This window comes from Typha angustifolia, chromosome 10 (assembly GCF_048772165.1).
Source record: "Typha angustifolia cultivar Huaian chromosome 10, ASM4877216v1, whole genome shotgun sequence".
NCBI classification, from domain to species: domain Eukaryota; kingdom Viridiplantae; phylum Streptophyta; class Magnoliopsida; order Poales; family Typhaceae; genus Typha; species Typha angustifolia.
In genome coordinates, this window is record NC_133248.1 from 4,183,138 (window position 1) to 4,189,632 (window position 6,495).

Sequence of the window (6,495 nt, forward strand, 5' to 3'; positions counted from 1 at the left end):
CTAATTAATCAAGATAGAGTATGAATTATAAAATTAATTATAATTAGACCTTGTCTATACTTATAGTTATTTAGCCTTTTATTTTATTTTATAATAATAGTATAATTATAATATTTAAATCGTATCTATAATATAGATCTAGTTATGTAATCAAAAATAAAAAGAAGTGATTCTAAACCTAATAAACATTTATATTTTACTTGAATTAATTCTAATTAGATAAATGACTAACTTCATGCTACTTCAATATTTTCAGATCCCGAACCCCGCTATTTAAGTCCCCATGGACTCTGTCATTAAGTTGATGTTTGATTAATGGATGTGAGGGATACGTGATTTAGGTCTTCTGATCAGATGTGAGTAGTCTTATCCCATAGACGCCTTTCTCAAATTAGGATTTATTATATAATTATGTATATGCATGTTCTGGCCTCCAACATGATTATATGACCTTATCTAAAGATGATTTCAGTTGAACATATTTTATCATGCATTTGATTAGACTGATCTAAATATGAGTGTGCTAATGACACATAGAGATGATTAGATATGATTATACTATTATGACTTTATATCGAGATGATTCCTAGCAAGAGTATGCATGTGATAGACTAGTAAAGATATGTATGTGTTAGATATATGGTTGGAGACTACATTACATTATTTTCCTCTAGACTTTCTTACCATCTAAATTTCTAATATGCATGACTTCTTATAGTACTGGATATATGCATGTGATCTATCATATAAAAGGAAATGCATAAATCTTATTGATAGGAAAGTTAATAGAAAAAGCATGTGGGTACCAAAGTAGGCGCTAAGGTTAAGGGTGCCTAGATTGATGATGATAGTCACTGGTATGCGATATCTCGTGGCCTACATCCGAGGTCAGTTGAGTTTGTGCGCACAGACAATCGGATACCTACTGTTCGCCATAGCATGTGCATGGCGAGTTACCATCATGTGATTTCTATTAACTGATGGGGGTACCCGATTTGGATGATTTTGATATACCCTTAGTGTATGGCAAGATATGATTATGATTGAGATACCCTTAGTGTATGATAGTGACTCTAAGCCTACGTGCAGGATGTTGAGATCGGGTACCGGGTGTTGACTGTGCATAGTGGTCTAGTATGATTATATACAGATATAACATTGATGACTGAGATATTGAGAAATACATACGATTTTATTTTCATCTAATTATCTGATTATCAAGTGGTCAATATACATCATATATGGTTACATTTGATATCATAGCATGGTCATAATCGACATACATTATGTGTCATATTTGAGAGAGAGTTATGATGATAGTACAACATAGAGATTTATTTATTCATTGTCGAGGATTATATAATTTTATCAATTATGACATATTATTTACATCTTATTTATGTATTATTGAGGACACATTCATATACTCATTCATAACATGATATTTTTTCTGATTCGTATTATCCAGTACATAATTTACTCTCTATTTGGCATCACTGATTCAAGGTAAGGTTTATTCACTGAGCCTTTTTCTCATGACTCTCTTTATTATTTTTCTAACTCTCTCAGATATGTGGTACGTAATAGCGACTTGGTAAATCTTGAGAAAATATTTTAGAATGATGATGAGGTGAGCTATAGATGCAAGACGGTATAGATGATAGTTTATATAGGAATTGAGTTGTACTAATATTTGATATTTGTACTTAATGGTATCAGATGATGATTTGTATAATACATGCCAGATTATAGTGTACTCGTGTATCAGTTATTTAGTTGTATCTTGATGGTTTATCGTGGCCTATGTGGGTCCTGCCAAATTATATAATGGTCTAATGTATATTATTGTGGACTTGGATATTCATATGTTACTAGGTTTATTTGGTTGATAGTATGATTTATTTGGTGCTGGATTATGTGAGCATGGATATATTAGTAGGTATTATTTGATAATGTCATGATTATATGTGCATAGGAGTGTATTTGTGTGTGACAAGCCCTGCCCATCCTATCACGTGCATCGCGCATGCCATGTGGGCGCATAGGCGTACACGTGCTCGTGCTGGGGGGGGCGTTACAATTCAGGTGGTATCAAAGCCTAGGTTTAAGGATGATCTAACAAACTATCAAGTACACTAGTTGTTGATTTTGTTCAGGGTTGCACTAGTAGTCGATCTCGATGAGTTTGATATTAATTAATTGAGATAGAAGTCTGATACGATTCGAACTTCACCGATGTCATCTCGAACATGGATACACTTTAAGAGTGTCTTTGTTTCTTGTTTTAATGTTTTATTTCCAAGAAAATAAGTTTTATGTAAGTCGCGTTCGAACACGGGTGGAGTGCATTCGAACGTGATTGTGAATGCGGTTGTGAACGTGGTTGTGAGAGTGTGCATTGTGCGTTCGAACGCCACGTTCGAGTGTGCACTGTGAATGTCTGCATCGCGTTCGCAAATCCAGAGAAGTGGGAAACAGGCGCGTTCGACTGCCTGCATCGCGTTCGCAAATCTAGAGAAGAGCGAACTCGGTACGTTCGAATGCGGTCGGGCGCGTTCGAACACGGTCGACGAAATTGTATTGTTTAGGGTTAATTTTGAGTTGTTTGGTTAGCCTCTAAAAGGGATGTGGATGGCAACCAAAGGTCATTATTGAAGAATTGAGTTTTGTCTTGCCTCCTTCGTCTTCTTCGCTTTCGTTCTCTCAATCATCGGCGACGCCGCTTCAAACCTTCCTCGACCGGCCAATCACCCTAGACCCTTAGGGGCGGCCCTCTCCTCCCCTTCTTCCAATCTATCCAACACTTAACCTAACCCTTCCATCAACCATAACCTTTCCATCACCACTTTTCACCAGTGCCACCCCACAATCGCCGGTCCGCCTCCAACCACCATCACCTAGGATCTCGTGCCTCCATCCACGGATCCTAAATAGACCACCTTGATGTTCATCTACTAATTGGACGATATCGCGAGATTCCCAAATCTAATTCGCTTGAAACTTAATTTGTTGGAAAGCTCTTTTCTTGGGTTACAACATATCCAAATTTCACGTCAATCCGACGACGGAATATTTCGGGATCTTATTTCAAAGTTTCATGTCAGATTTAGTCCAGATCAGAGAATTGGAAGAGATAGAACCTTAGCCTAAGGGGAGATCGTATCAAAGTCTAAGTTGTGATGTTGAGTTTCTAAAATTTTGATACTTGGAGATATCAATAGAAGTTATAATCTAGGATCTTTATAGATTAAGAATTTATTAGAGCTACTAATGACTCTGGAAGAATTATTACTATATCATGCATTGATGTACTATAGAGGACATGTATTAATATTGATGTATTATAATCTATGGAGCGTAATATTGGAGATGTATACATGTTCTTATGATGTCGTAAAGTGTAGAAATTCATAAACATGTGGAGATATTTATTTTATGCAGAAGGATTATTAATAGTAAATTTGAGGTTATTTTGAGCAAAAATAATATATTTTCAATTTTTTTTATCTCTTGTGGATACATTTGAGATTAGGAGATTGATTATGGATGGATGAGTAAGATATGTGATGATTTTGTATAGTGAAAAAGATATTAGGTGATGTAATACAGATGATTGTAGATTGTATATGGAAAAGAATTTTTGGGATGACTATATGATAAATTATGTTTGCAAGATACTTGTGTTAAAATATATAAAATTTTGATTGTACCGACAAGGTGGATGATTTAATAGAGATATATTTATCCAATAATATTACTAGAAGATTAACATCTCGTTTAAATCTTTAAGTTGATGATTACCAAAAAGGGTAATGAGCATAGAAAATATGACATGGATACAGTTATTGGATTATGAATTATTTCAGTAGCTGAGACTTAATGTATGTATTTCTGGATGGCATAATAGTACGTTTAGTTTAGAAGTTGCTAATTACGTGAATATGATTAGATGGAAAGAATGATAATGAAAGGAAGTATATAGAGTGATGACAGTTATTAAGTTGATACCCTCATGTCATAACTGGTATGAGAGTGAAAATATATTTTGATTATTAGTTTAGTTTTGAGTGGAGGATAAGAATATTCTAGCATGACGGTCGTGTTGAATTTTAATTACAAATATACAGACTTATTTTATTATGACTATTAGGTGATATTAATGAGGTTATAGAAGAATTTTGATGATGCTATAAGATTAAATTATTCAGTATATGTGGTGAACTTTGTATAGAGGATGTGATAGAATACTAAGTTGAGACTCTCAAAGATATATGAGGTTTAAATGATTTAATTAGAAATATGATATGTTGGTTTTTAATCATAAATGTTAAATAGAGATATTATATGCTTTGTCATTTTAGTTGTTTTGAGGGTACTAATTAGAGAGATAACTTGATAGAGTTATTCATAGAGCCAATAGATTTGATCATTTATTATGACTGATAGATGGTTTGGAAGTTGAACTATTTACTTCATAGGACGGTAAGGAAAGGAATATGGAGGACTATGATATTACATATACAGTGTATTGGTGGATGTTTATTTTATTGCTAGATGATAAACAGATAATGATGTATAGAAAGTTATTATATTAGCATCTATTTAATCGTTAGCTTACATGTTCAATTATTACTAGAAGTTACTGAGCGAGCATTTTAGAATGATGAGATTGATCTTAATAATTGTAATGACTTACAGATTTGCATTTGATCTTAAGATAAATATATTTTATTGGGAGATAATGATTTCATGATTGATTACATTATAGTTTGTGAAAATTGGATCTTTTAATGAATTGCAAAGTTAAGATTGTGAGTTGATCTAAAGTAAAATAGAAGATATACTAGTAAGGTTGTAATTTATATTTTTGGATGTCTTCTTATCTATATTAATTAGTTAGTGTCAGTTATTTTATTAGCAGATCATAACAGCATAACCAATTCGAGAGATTGGTGATACACTTAGTTAGAATCTTTTCTTATTGTATTAGGTGTTTATTTTCATTAAAATAAAATTCATGTAGGTCACGTTCAAACACAGGTGGAGTCATATTTGAACGCCCTTATGAACGCCTTGTGAATGCTTGTGAACGCCTTGTGAACGCCTGTGTCGCATTCGAAAATCCAGAGAAAGAGCTTTTTTGATTGCGTTCGAACGCGATTGACGGAAATCCTCTAGAATTAGGGTTTCATATTATTTTAGGACTTGTTGGCTAGTCTCTATAAATATGTGAATGGCAACCAACTTCATTATGCTATTTGATTCTTGATTTCTTGCCTCCAATCTTCTCTCTAGGCTCCTCCCTCCTCCCTCTTCACCATTCTTCCACCTCTACCGTTGGCAAGGTTTCTCCTCGCTTCTAATCTCCCTCAACTTTCGAGCCACCCCTCTTCTTTGGGATATCGACCACTTCGTTCCCTTCGTCTATTTCCCTTAATCACTTCCACAATCCACCCTCATCTCCATACCCATCCATAACCCTAACATCTACTCCACCCGTCACCACCACCATCACCCACATTATTCCGTATTTTCGTCCCTGCTACAGTTCGAATATGTGAAGGGCACAAATACAAAAGTTATAAATTAGGAAGTTACGGATCCAACTCAATTTGTTTAGTAATTTTCTAACTACCAAAGAATATCTGATGAATATTTTTCCACGGTTGCGCAGACTACTTCCTGTAATAAATTCAGATCTTAAGGAATTATTCTGTAGCCGATCTTTTGGTTTCAGATCCTATCAATTTTGTATCAGAGCCTATTAAGTGGTATCAGAGCCCATCATTTGGTATCAGAGACTATCAAAGTGGTATCGAAGCCCATCAATTAGTATCAAAGCCTATCAATTTAGTATCAGAGCCCATCAATTTTAGAGCCCATCAATTTGGTATTAAAGCCTATCAAATTGGTATTAGAGCCTATTAATTGGTATCAGAGTAGGCGAACCTCAAACCTCCATTAATGATTGAAATGAGGAAGATGACATCAACAAAGAGACCTATGGAGAGCACACCGATAAGAGATGACTCAATACACGATGATCATAACTGTGAGGGGCCGTTGTGGAGGGCATATTCCAAACATTGTTGCATAGAGTTGACAACATACAAAAGAATCATAATAAATTCAAAGAATATGTCATAAATCGATTGGGTTCGTCATCTTCTCAATGACGAACGGAGTTTCAAGAAGGACCAGCGGTGGGACCCCATAGAATTGATACCCCATAGGTCCAGGTGCGTTATATGAGTGTCAATGATCCCCTCCTACCTATGCCTTTACATCATCCCCTACCTATGTTAGAAAACCCAAGACCACCGTGGCCCGAACGTACATTGATGAGTATATTTATTTCAGGGCTGCGAGAGGAGATACAAGCGGATGTTCGTGTTCTATGTCCTAGTACTCTTGAAGAGGCCTTTGAGAATACCGTGAGGATGGAACAAAAGCATAGGGCTTTAAAGATGACAGCGAAAACTAATTGGGGCAATC